This window comes from Capricornis sumatraensis, chromosome 1 (genome assembly GCF_032405125.1).
Source record: "Capricornis sumatraensis isolate serow.1 chromosome 1, serow.2, whole genome shotgun sequence".
Classification (NCBI taxonomy): Eukaryota; Metazoa; Chordata; class Mammalia; order Artiodactyla; family Bovidae; genus Capricornis; species Capricornis sumatraensis.
In genome coordinates, this window is record NC_091069.1 from 195272922 (window position 1) to 195286715 (window position 13794).

The 13794-nt window shown below is 36.9% G+C and overlaps 1 non-coding gene across 1 annotated transcript; it reads left to right on the forward strand.

The window, feature by feature from the left end:
- The first annotated feature begins 6569 nt into the window (after positions 1 to 6569).
- Positions 6570 to 6672, forward strand: LOC138093675 (U6 spliceosomal RNA). The gene has a single exon (XR_011146129.1). It is a non-coding gene; the product is annotated as a U6 spliceosomal RNA (small nuclear RNA).
- The last annotated feature ends 7122 nt before the right edge of the window (positions 6673 to 13794 follow it).

Genomic DNA, 13794 nt, shown 5'->3' on the forward strand with positions numbered 1-13794 from the left:
CAGGTAAAAGGAAAGATAAATTCATCCTTCCTCTCAGAGAGCTTGAATGCACTAGACAATGAAGAATCAGCTTCCAACTAGTAACAAGTGTCCATTTTTCAGCCTCTCTCATTGCTCCAAATCATGTTTCTGAAATTACTGACAAGTCACCACGACATTTGCAACAGATGCACATAGTGGGTGAAAAACATTTTGCAGTATTAGACAAGGTACGCTGTTCTAATTTTGCATATGCATATGGAGATACTGATTTTTTATCTTGGAAAATAGAATTGCCAGTAGTTTCATTTTTATAAAAGTTTTTTACAAGATTAAACCCCTGTAAAGTGTTAAGATTTTTACGATTAAGATCTCTGCGGGATCTTCCCAACTCAGGGATCGAACCCAGATCTCCCTCATTGCAGGTGGATTCTTTACTAGCTGAGCCACAGGGAAGCCCTAAATTTTGCTATTACATTCTAAAATTCAAATATTAAAATTGTTTTGACTTAAAATGATAATATATATTAATATGATTTATACTTTGAGTTTAGACATTTTAAATATTTTTTTAAAGAACTGTTTTGAAAACGTAAAAATTCTTTGAAGTTTTCACTTTCCTGCATTTGATTTAATTTACATTTTAAAGAAAATATATTCATAGTCTATACACTGAATGAAACTATGCTATTTTCTAGTCTTTCAGATCAATGCAAACTAATACATCAAATCATAGTTGAAATATAAAATATACTGGGCTAATAAAAGAAAAACTGTTATAAAGAAAAATTTTAAACTGCAAAATAATAATTTGTTGAATTTGAGAAAAGCTGAATACAGTGAAAATTAAGACTTCTTATAAATAAACCACTTCGAGCAGGGTCTTTATTTTTATTTAAATATTATAGGTCAAAATGAACAAAAACTTATTCTCATCAAATACAGAGTGTGAATAGATCAAATGATTTCTTCAATAAGTAAATATTTCAATTGTTGATCAGAATAATGGGAATAAAAAACAATTGCTTCTATCATATGTCCAACTCAGAAGCAACAAATGGAATTCTGGCCTGCCCAATAAAACAAATTACATTTATAAAACTTAAAAAGTTGGTAAAAATAAAAAACTGGGAAGCTTTGAGCTTCCCTGATGGCTTAGATGGTAAAGAATCTGCCTGCAATGCAGGAGACTCATGTTTGATCCATGTGGGGAAGATCCCCTGTAGAAGGAAATGGCAACCCATTCCAGTATTCCTAACTGGAGAATCCCACGGACAGAGGAGGCTGGCAGGCCACAGTCCACGGGGAACTTAACTATATCTATTAGAAAATGACCCTAGAAAATTACCATCATGTCCTTTTGACAGTGGAATACTTTCTAGCAAAACATAATTTGCTTCAAACCATCCATTATTACCTTTCATTTGATGAGCATAGCCAAAAACTTTGCTTGACACCACAATCATTTTCAAACGTGCAAAGAGATTATAAAACCTACTCTTTCTATTTTAAGGGCAAACAACAAAGTATTTTACTATTACTCTTGCATGTTTCACAACCAATCTTCCAAGATCAGTTTTGACTAAGGTAATATATGTGACTGAAAGCATTTAGGTTCTTGATAATACACAGACACACGACAAAAAATACAAAGCATCATTTGTACCCACAAAAGTAAATGTGCTGCTATTAGAAGGGAAACTATTTGGATAAATACCAAACAGTAAATAGTTTTAAATAAAAATAAGCAATGCTAATTCAGAACACTGGAATGGTGTTTTGTGGAACATTTATTTTGTGGCCCTATTAGCAAAATATTACAAAAAATAGTGAAACATTTCTAGATTTTAGAAGTCATTTCAAACAGCCATATATTAGAATGGCTAAATATGTTAAAAAAAAAAAAAAGGCTTTAAAATGCTGTAATAAATGTCACTACCTATGATTGACTTTGCTGTTTTTTAGTCAATAAGTCGTGTGACTCTTTGTGACCCCATGGACTACAGCACTCCAGGTTCATCTCTCCTTCACTATCTGTCAGAGTTGCTCAAATTCATGTCCATTGAGATGATGATGCTATCTAACCATCTCATCCTCTGCCACTCATTTCTCCATTTGCTTTCAATCTTTCCCAGCATAAGGGTCTTTTTCAATGAGTCTGCTCTTCGCATCAGATAGCCAAAATATTGGAGTTTCAGCTTCAGCATCCAGTCCTTCCAATGAATATTCAGGGTTGATTTCCTTGAAGACTGACTTGTTTGATCTCCTCCCAGTCCAAGTGACTCTCAAGAGTCTTCTCCAGTACCACAATTTGAAAACATCAATTCTTCAGTGCTCAAGCTTCTTTATGGTCCAACTCTCACATTCATACATGATTACTGGAAAAACCATAGCTTTGTCTATATGGACTTTGTCAGCAAAGTGATGTCTCTGCTTTTTAATATGCTGCCTAGGTTTGTCATAGCTTTTCATCCAAGGAGCAAATGTTTTTAATGACATGGCTGTGGTCACCATCCACAATGATATTAGATAGCCAAAAAAGAAAATTTGTCACTGCTTCTAATTTTTCTTTCGATTTGCATGAAGTGATGGGACCAAATGCAATGATCTTAGTTTTTTATAATGCTGTTGAGTTTCAAGCCAGCCTTTTTACTTTTTTCTTTCACCTTCATCAGTGGGTTCTTTAGTCCCTCTTTGCTTTCTGCCATTACGGTAGTGTCATCTGTGTATATGGAGTTATTGATATTTCTCCTGGCAATCTTGATTCCAGCTTAAGCTTCACCCAGCCTGGCATTTTGCATGATGTACTCTGCATAGAGGTTTAATAAGCAGAGTGCTAATATACAGCATAGACCTAGATTTCTGTGATGTTGAATGGTTTGCCTTGGAAACAAACTGAGATCACGCTTTCTCTTGAGATTTCACCCAAGAAGTGCATTTCAGACTCTTTTGTTGACTCTGAGGGCTATTCCACTTCTTCTAAGGGATTCTTGTCCACAGTAGTCGGTGAAATGGTCATCTGATTAAACTCACCCATTCCCATTCATTTTAGTTCACTGATTCCTAAGATGTTGATGTTCAATCTTGTTATCTCCTGTTTGATCATATCCAGTATGTCTTGATTCATGGACCTAATATTCCAGGTTCCTATGCAATATTGTTCTTTACAGCATTGAACTTTACTTTCACCACCAGACACATCTACAATTGAGGGTTGTTTCTGCTTTAGCCCAGCCAGTTCATTCATTCTGGAGCTATTGGTAATTCCCTCTGCTTTTCCCCAGTAGCATACCAGACATCTTACAACCTGGGGAGCTCATCTTCCAGCCTCATATCTTTTTGCCTTTTCATACTGTTCATGAGGTTTTCCAGCCAAGAATACTGGGGTGGGTTGTAATTTCCACCAGCCACGGACCACATTTTGTCAGAACGCTTGACCATGACCTGTCTGTCGTGGGTGGCCCTGCACAGCATGGCTCATAGTTTTATTGAGGTACTCAAGCCCCTTTGCCACAACAAGGCTGAGATCCATGAAGGGGCAGGATTGACTCCTTAGCAAATATTCTTAATTTTATCATTGCATATTGATGGAATTGGTTCATTCTTTTTCTTTTCTAGCCTGGCTTTGTGAATTATAAAGTTAAGATATATACCTTATCAGTAGTTATCAGTAGTTCAATCTTATAATTGCACTATTTATGGTAATTTTGAAATGTATTTTATGGCTTTAAAAATCAGCATATAGAATTTGATAGTATATTTATCACACCTAAGTAAAAAATCTGACTATTTAAATCCTCTATTTTAAAAACTGTCTTATCAATTCACAAGAAATTTATAAAAATAACCTTTAAACATATGAATAAATGTTCACTTCACTCATGAGAAATGCAAATTAAAACTACATTAAGATGCCATCTCTCACCTGTCACACTGGTAAAAGAATTTTAAAAAATAGCATCCTCTTTTGCAGGGTTGTAGGGACATAGGCACTTTCACATATTGCTGATGGAAAGAAAATTGGTACAATTCTTCTGGGATGTTATTTTACAACATCTAAAGTAATTACATTTGTGTTTACATTTTGACCCAGTGACTCAACTTCCAGAAATTTTTCCTGAAGATACATCTCCAATAATATGAAAATATGTAATATAGAAGCTTGTTTTAACTGTGATTGAAAATACTGGAAACATCCTAAATGCCCACTCATAAGTTGTTGAATAAGTTATGGTATAATATATCCACACAATGGACATTCTTTTATTTAAAAGGAATGATGAAGATATTGATGAACTCATTGAGAGTGATTTCAGGATATTGTTAAGCACAGCACTATGTCAGGCAGATATTTGTGGTTTAAAGCTTTTAAAAAAGGCATTTGTTATAATTTGTTAGCAAATACTCCTTTTTATAACTAATTTTGTCTTCATAATTATGTTTTCTTTTTCTTAAAGAAATTTAAAGAAATTCCTGATTTCTATAAACTTTTGGCTATACAAAACCAGCATTTTCTTCAGACTTGTGGCCTACGGGAGGTAAATAAAACATGTTATTGTCTTTTATTTGATTTTCCTGATAGATATTTCACTAAAGTTACTCCAAAGTATTTTTCTAAAGCAGCAGTTCTCAAATCTACCTAGGCACCCAATCAGTTGTAGACCTTTAGGAAAAGAGAGATTACTGAGCAACACACAAGTCTGTGTGCTGTTCAGGACCCTGTAGCTGATTCTGAGACACTCCCATTTGGGAAGCTCCACTGAGCACATGTTTGCAAAACAAAGAATAAAATTATTTTTGCCTTTGTAGTTCTTGTCTAGTAGTTTGTGATAATTATCAATAATTTTTAAATCAGAGCTTAACTATTTGGCCAAAGTGCCTTGTCCTGAAATTGAGAGATTTTAAGAACGAAGTTTTAAGCAAGATTTTAAGCAATCTCCGGAAGATGGTAAAGGACAGGGAAGCCTGACCTGCTGCAGTCCATGAAGTCACAAAGAGTCAGACTGAGTGACTGAACAACAATAACAAGAACAAAGTAAACAGTAATGATGATGTTTCATGCAGCAGTTTAGTGAAATAATACCTGGACTGAAAGTCAGTCCTTATGAACTGATTCCTGCTTCTGATATATCCCTGGCTTCTGAATTGGTAAGGCTGTTAATGTCTGTATCTGGTTTCTCTTTTTTAAAATGTGTACAGTTTGGTCTTTTTTACATAGCACTGAGGATCAATGAAGATACATGGTATAAAGTTTTCTTAAACACAAGTAGGTATCATAATTATGAACATAATTCTTACTATGCATTGAAAGTCTATATCTATCATATTTTTTAAAATTTTAATTGTATATTTAGCTGTACCCTTTTATATATTAATACTATCTATCATATATGTATCTCTTTCCATTCATTCATCTATCCCACCATCTTCCTTGTGAATTAAAACAAAGGATGATGTTTGGTTACTTAGGAATACTATGTTTGCCTGTATTAATGCCAGTATCAGCATCAGGCAACTCACAGAGGATTTGCGATAGAGTCATATACTGAACATCTAAGGCAATGCAGAAATAATACTCCTTGTGATGAAAAGGAGTTCCACACTTCTTTAAAAGGCAGATGAATGATTATGTTCCATATGATCTAATAAAAACATTTACATCTGTTAAACATATATCTTTCATAAATTCTGGCAGAACCAAATACAATTCACAAACAGTTATATTAGTATATAATTGCCTTATTTTCTGATGCATATTGTGTGCTATTATTTCAGAAAACATTCCAGGCAAAATCATATTTATCTTAGATAAATATATTCTGTATATTTTCAATACAGTGAGAGAAGTCACCACAATAATTTAAAAACCACATATGGTTGAGAAAAATGCCAAAGGGGAAATTAATTTTGATTTTGGTGGTGTGTTTCCTGAGCTGGAACCGAATCCTAAATTGCTGGTGGCATTCACACCTCTTCATTACTGCCGTTAGCAATTCTGATCTACTTCTGGAGTCTATAAAAGCTTAGTGTATCAGAGAGATATCAAATTCATATATAACTCCTGATACTGCATTATTAAAATGATTCATTAATAAGCAACATGCAGACCTCTCTGAAATGTGGAGTCCAAATCAATTCATAGAAGACATTTCTCAACCTTTTCTCTTTTCAGATTCTCTTATTTTTAATATATTCAAAGTAAAATCATGGCTATTGTAATTTTATAGCATGTTTCAAGATGAGAACATGGTATTAATTTACTTTTCATATAATCATATTCTGCATTCTGATCCTCAGGTGGCTTTCACATTTTTTTTTGATTGAGAGCAACTATAAGAAATGCAACTAAAAGCAACTAGTTTATATCCTCACATAGTACACATGTCACCTTCCTTTGCAACAAACATGCATAGATATAGAAACAAATATTTGAAATAATACATTGACTTATTATTACAATTTTTAGTTGTTCTATTTTCTCCAATTCTGTATCTTTGTAAAATACTGGTCACTCAACTAAATTGACTTAATGTTCCACCAACCTGCAGCTAGAAAAAACTGCCTTATTGGTGCTTCTCAAAACTACTTGGAGTTCTGAGTCTGCCAACAGTACACTAAAACTGCAACAATCAGAGATTAGCATGGTCCCTGAGCAAGGATGACAAACAAATTTCTAAAGAATTCCATCTTTTTTAAAAAGTTGTTTTGGGAAATGTCCAATCATGGATGGATGGACAAGCAAAGTGTTATACACACAAACAATAGAATATTATTCAACCTTTAACAGGAAGAAAATGCTGGCTCATACTACAACATGAAGGACTGTGGGAAACATTATGCTAAATGGAATAAGCCAGTCACAGAAGAACAAATGCTGTATAATTCTACCTGTATAAAATAACTACAGTAACCAAATTCATAGTGGCCGGAAATAGAATAATAGCTGCCCAGGGGCTGGGAGAAGGGCAAATGAAGGTATAGACTTTCACTTCTGCAAGATGAGAAGAGTTCTAGATATGGATGGTAAAATGTTTGCATCAAAATATGAATGTGCTTAATACCACTAAATTTTACATTTATAATGGTAAGTTTTATGTGTATTTTACCACAGTTACAAAAAAGTCACTAGAAAAAACTAACTTTACTGATATACTTCAGATTTTTTGACTCAGAGGTGGGACCCTGTATCTGGGAGTTTTTAAGAGCTATCTGGGTAAATTTGATGGAAATCACTGCTTTAGGGTATAATTATGACTCTCCCTCCCAACACCTACATTCTTTTGCCATTTCTCTGAAAGAAACAAAAAGTATGTGGTGAGGTCTTGCAGATCCTAACTCACTTTGGGTCAGTATACTTTTTAAAAGGATTAAAATCTTTTCAGGTGGGAAACTAGTTTTAGAGTGAGCAATTACAGATATGATTTAGAAAATGTGATTACAGTTCCCTTTTCATTATAGGGGACTGGAATGCAAAAGTAGGAAGTCAAGAAACACCTGGAGTAACAGGCAAATTTGGCCATGGAGTACAGAATGAAGTAGGTCAAAGGCTAATAGAGTTTTGCCAAGAGAACACACTGATCATAGCAAACACCCTCTTGCAACAACACAAGAGAAGACGCTACACATGAACATCACCAGATGGTCAATACTGAAATCAGATTGATTATATTCTTTGCAGCTAAAGATGGAGAAGCTCTATACAGTCAGCAAAAGCAAGACTGGGGGCTGACGGTGGCTCAGATAATGACCTCCTTATTGCCAAATTCAGACTTAAATTGAAAAAGTAGGAAAAACCACTAGACCATTCAGGTATCAGTTAATTTCAGTTCAGTGGCTCAGTCATGTCTGACTCGTTGCAATCCCATGAACTGCAGCACACCAGGTCCCTGTCCATCACCAACTCCCAGAGTTTACTCGAACTCATGTCCATACAGTCGGTGATGACATCCAACCATCTCATCCTCTGTCATCCCCTTCTACTCCTGCCTTCAATCTTTCCAGCATCAGAGTCTTTTCTAACGAGAGAGTTCTTTGCGTCAGGTGGCCAAAGTATTGGAGTTTCAGCTTCACCATCAGTCCTTCCAATGAATATTCAAGACTGATTTCCTTTAGGATGGACTGGGTGGATCTTCTTGCAGTCCAAGGGACTCTCAAGAGTCTTCTCCAACACCACAGTTCAAAAGCATCAATTCTTAGACGCTCAGATTTCCTTATAGTCCAACTCTCACATCCAAACATGACTACTGGAAAAACCATAGCCTTGACTAGACAGACCTTTGTTAGCAAAGTAATGTCTCTGCTTTTTAATATGCTGTTCAGGATTGTCATAGCTTTACTTCCAAGGAGTAAGTATCTTTTAATTTTATGGCTTCAGTCACCATCTGCAGTGATTTTGGAGCCCCCCAAAATAAAGTCTGTCATTATTTCTACTGTTTCTCCATCTATTTGCCATGAAGTGATGGGACGGACCATAGGCCATGATCTTAGTTTTCTGAATGTTGACCTTTAAGCCAACGTTTTCACTCTCCTCTTTCACTTTCATCAAGAGGCTCTTTAGCTCTTCACTTTCTGCCGTAAGGGTGGTGTCATTTGCATATCTGAAGTTATTGATGTTTCTCCTGGAAATCTTGATTCCAGCTTCATCCAGCCCAGTGTTTCACATTATGTACTCTGCATGTAAGTTAAATAAACAGGGTGACAACGTACAGCCTTGATGGGGTCGCAAAGAGTCAGACACGACTGAGTGACAGAACTAAAACTGAAACGGAGGTGAGTGCAATTGTGTGGTAGTTTGCGCATTCTTTGGTTTTGCCTTTCTTTGGGATTGGAGTGAAAACTGACCTTTTCCAGTCCTGTGGCCACTGCTGAGGTTTCCATATTTGTTGGTATATTGAGTGCAGCACTTTCACAGCATCATCTTTTAGGATTTGAAATAGCTCAATTGGAATTCCATCACCTCCATTAGCTTAGTTCCTAGTGATGCTTCCTAAGGCTGTTCAGGTATGATCTAAATCAAATCCTTTATGATTATACAGTGAAAGTGAGAAATAGATTCAAGGGATTAGACCTCTAGACATAGTGTCTGATGAACTATGGATGGAGGTTCATGACACTGTACAGGAGACAGGGGTCAAAGCCATCCCCAAGAAAAAGAAATGCTAAAAAAGCAAAATGGCTGTCTGGGGAGGCCTTACAAATAGCTGAGAAAAGAAGAGAAATGAAAAGCAAAGAAAAAAAAAGAAAGATATACCCATCTGAATCCAGACTCCCAAAGAATAGCAAAGAGAGATAAGAAAGGCTTCCTCAGTGATCAGTGAAAAGAAATTGAGGAAAACAATAGAAGGGGAATGACTAGAGATCTCTTCAAGAAAATTAGAGATATCAAAGGGATCATTTAATGCAAAGATGGGCTCAATAAAGGACAGAAATGGTATGGACCTAACAGAAGCAGAAGATATTAAGAAGAGCTGGCAAGAATACACAGAACTATACAAGATCTTCATGACCCAGATAATCACGATGGTGTGATTACTCACCTAGAGCCAGACATCCTGGAATATGAAGTCAAGTAGGCCTTAGGAAGCACCACTACAAACAAAGCTAGTGGAGATGATGGAATTCCAGTTGAGCTATTTCAAATCCTAAAAGATGATGCTGTGAAAGTGCTACACTCAATAGGCCAGCAAATTTGGAAAACTCAGCAGTGGCCACAGGACTGGAAAAGGGCAGTTTTCATTCCAATCCCAAAGAAAGGGAAAACCAAAGAATGCGCACACTACCACACAATTGCACTCATCTTACACACTACTAAAGTAATGCTCAAAATTATCCAAGCCAGGCTTCAACAGTACATGAAACATGAACTTCCAGATGTTCAAGCTGGATTTTAAAAAGGCAGAAGAACCAGAGATCAAATTGCCAACATACGTTGGATTATTGAAAAAGCAAGAGAGTTCCAGAAAATCATCTATTTCTGCTTTATTGACTATGCCAAAGACTTTGGCTGTGTAGACTGCAACCAGCTGTGGAAAATTCTGAAAGAAATGGGAATACCAGACCACCAGATCTGCCTCTTGAGAAATCTGTATGCAGGTCAGGAAGCAACAGTTAGAACTGAACATGGAACAACAGACTGGTTCCAAATTGGAAAGGAATACATCAAGGCTGTATATTGTCACCCTGCTTATTTAACTTACATGCAGATTACATCAAGAGAAATGCTAGGCTAGATGAAGCACAAGATGGAATCATGTTTGCCAGGAGAAATCTCAATAACCTCATATATGCAGATGACACCACCCTTATGGCAGAAAGCAAAGTAGAGCTAAAGAGCCTCTTGATGAAAGTGAAAGAGGAGAGTGAAAAAGTTGGCTTAAAGCTCAACATTCAGAAAACTAAGATCATGGCCTATGGTCCTATCACTTCATGGCAAATAGATGGGGAAACAGTGAAAACAGTGACAGAATTTATTTTGGGGGCTGCAAAATCACTGCAGATGGTGACTGAAGCCATGTAATTAAAAGACACTTACTCCTTGGAAGAAGAGTTTTGAACAACCTGGACAGCATATTAAAAAGCAGACATTACTTTGCCAACAAAGGTCTGTCTAGTCAAGGCTATGGTTTTTCCAGTAGTCATGTATGGATGTGAGAGTTGGACTATAAAGAAAGCTAAATGTCAAAGAATTGATGCTTTTGAACTGTGGTGTTGGAGAAGACTCTTGAGAGTCCCTTGGACTGCAAGGAGATCCAACCAATCTATCCTACAGGAAATCAGCCCTGATTATTCATTAGTAGGACTGATGTTGAAGCTGAAACTCCAATCCTTTGGCCACCTGATGTGAAGAAGTGACTCATTTGACAAGACTCTAATGCTGGGAAAGATTTAAGGTGGGAGGAGAAGGGAAGGGGATGGCAGAGGATGAGATGGTTGGATGGCATCACCGATTCAATGAACATTAGTTTGAGTAAACTCCAGGAGTTGGTGATGGACAGGGAGGCCTGGCATGCTGCAGTCCATGGGGTCACAAAGAGTCGGACCAACTGAGCAACTGAAATGAACTGAACTGATTACAGATATGGACACTGAGAATAGAGAAAGAACATTTTCTGGAGGAGACAAAAACTAATATTAAACTAAAATACACAATGGACTGGTTCCAAATTGGGAAATAGTATGTCAAGGTTGTATATTGTCATTCTGTTTATTTTAGTTATTTGCAGAGCACATCATACAAAATGCCTGGCTGAATGAGGCACAAGTGGAATCAAGATTGCAGAGAAAAATATCAATAACTTCAGGTGTGCAGATTATAATACCCTTATGGCAGAAAGCAAAGAGGAACTGAATAGCCTCTTGATGAAAGTGAAAAAAAAGAGTGAAAATATTGCCTTAAAACTCAACGTTTAAAAAACTTAGATTGTGGCATCCAGTCCCATCACTTCATGGCAGATAGATGCAGAAACAATAAAAAAAATGACAGACTTTATTTTGAGAGGCTGCAAAATCTCTGCAGATTGTGACTGCAGCCATGAAATTAAAAGATGCTTGCTCTGTGAAAGAAAAGCTATGACCAACCCAGACAGCATGTTATAAAGCAGAGACGTTACTTTGCCAACAAAGTCCATCTAGTCAAAGCTATGGTTTTTCCAGTAGTCATGTTTGGATATGAGAGTTGGAATATAAAGAAAATTTATGCTTTTGAATTGTAGTGTTGGAGAAGACTCTTGAGAGTTCCTTGGACTGCAAGGAGATCAAACCAGTCAATCCAAAAGAAAATCAGTCAATGTTTATTGGAAGGACTGATATTGAAGCTGAAGCTCCAATACTTTGTCCACCTGATGTAAAGAGCTGATTCATTGAAAAAGGCCCTAATGCTGGGAAAAAATAGTAGGCAGGAGGAGAAGAGGACAACAGAGGATGAGATGGTTGGATGGCATCACCAACTGGATGGACATGAGTGTGAGCAAGCTCCAGGATTTGGTGATATACAGGGAAGCCTGGTGTGCTGCAGTCCATGGGGTCACAAAGAGTTGGACTCAACTAAGCAACTGAACTTAACTAAAAACACACAAAGTTGAGTGCTGGTTCTCTTCCTCGTAGACATAGTAAGGGTCTCCTCTTCAGCTACTGCCTTATTCCATGTGGGTTGCTGTAATACCAGAGATGAGGTGCCTTATAAAACAATAGTTAGTTTTCACAGTTCTGGAGGCTACAAAGTCTGATATCGTGGTGCCAGCAGAGTTTATGTCTGGTGAGAGCCTGCTTCCCAGACTAAATCTTTTTTGCAAATCTCATATGGCTGTAGGGGTGAGGGATCATTCTAGGTTTTACTTTGTTTTAATACAGGGCTTCCCTCATAGCTCAGTCGGTAAGGAATTTGCCTGCTATGCAGGAGACCCAGGTTCCATCCTTGGGTTGGAAAGATACTCTGGAGAAGGAAATGGAAACCCACTGCAGTATTTGTGCCTGGAGAATGCCATGGACAGAGAAGTCTGGCAGGCTACAGTCCATGGGATCGCAAGAGTCAGACATGACTTAGCAACTAAAGTAAGGGTACTAATCCCATTCTTGAGGGTTTTACCCTCATGACCTAATAACCTTCCAAAGACCTCACCTCTAAATAGTGCTCGAATTGGTCATTACAATCTGACATATGAATTTTGGGAAGACACAATCAAAACATAGCAGCTATCTTTTTTGTGTGTGTTTTATATACCAGTCCTATACATACATGAGTTCATATAACATTCCAGTGTTCCAATTAAGATTTGTACGTTTATTTTATTGATGAGGAAACAGAGGCTCAAAGAGATTAATACCTTGTCCAATGTCAGAAAGCCCATACTTGGTGGAATCTATGTCTTTCTGGCCCCCTAAAACTTTAATCTTTTCAACACTATCCGCCTTCTCTGCACAAATTTATTCCATTTTTTCCATGGCACAGTGGACGAGACCTCATTATTGTCATTTTAAAAATAAGAAAAGAACCTCAGGGAGATGACTTTATGAAGGTCACACAGGAAGCCTTCTACATTTTGATTTGATTTTCACCCATAAAATAGAGCTATTTTACCTCTGAGAAATATATTGAAGAAACCAAATAAAATTGAATGCCATAAAAATAATGCAAGAGTAAAATCTTGATTAATAAGAAAGTGCCAGGCAGCTATAGTTAATTGAAGGTTAACTAGAGGCTTCTTTTTGTTTTAACCTTTAATGTTGAAGATCCTTTCGAAACAGATTGAGCCAAATCCGGGTTTATGTTTAGTGTAATGAACACAGTTAAATCTTTTTTTTGAATGTTTTTTTAAACTTCTGTATATCCTTGTAGATGTAGATCATACAGGATGTTGATTTGAATTTTTATTGAGGTCAGGAAAAAATGAAAAATGGCTCTTTTGACCAATCTTTAATACCACCTCGTATGGTCTCTTTCTTTAAAATAAAGCACCAAAACAGTTCCAGGTCTAATTTATTTCTTCTTATCTACTGTTTATTTGGGGGGGGCGGGGCTAGCTAGGGGGAGAGTGTTTTCGTTTTGTTTTTCCCTTGTCGCTCAGCTGGTAAAGAATCTGCCTGCAATGTGGGAGACCTGGGTTCGATCCCTGGGTTGGGAAGATCCCCTGGCGAAGGGAAAGGCTACCCACTCCAGTATCCTGGCCTAGAGAATTCCTTGGACTGCATAGTCTGTGGGGTCACAAAGAGTGGGACACGACTGAGGAGTGACTTTCACTTTCACTTTCAAAGAAGTTAGTCTGTATAAGACAATTATACATTGAATCATACTTTAAGTTCCTCTCCAAATGGAACTTT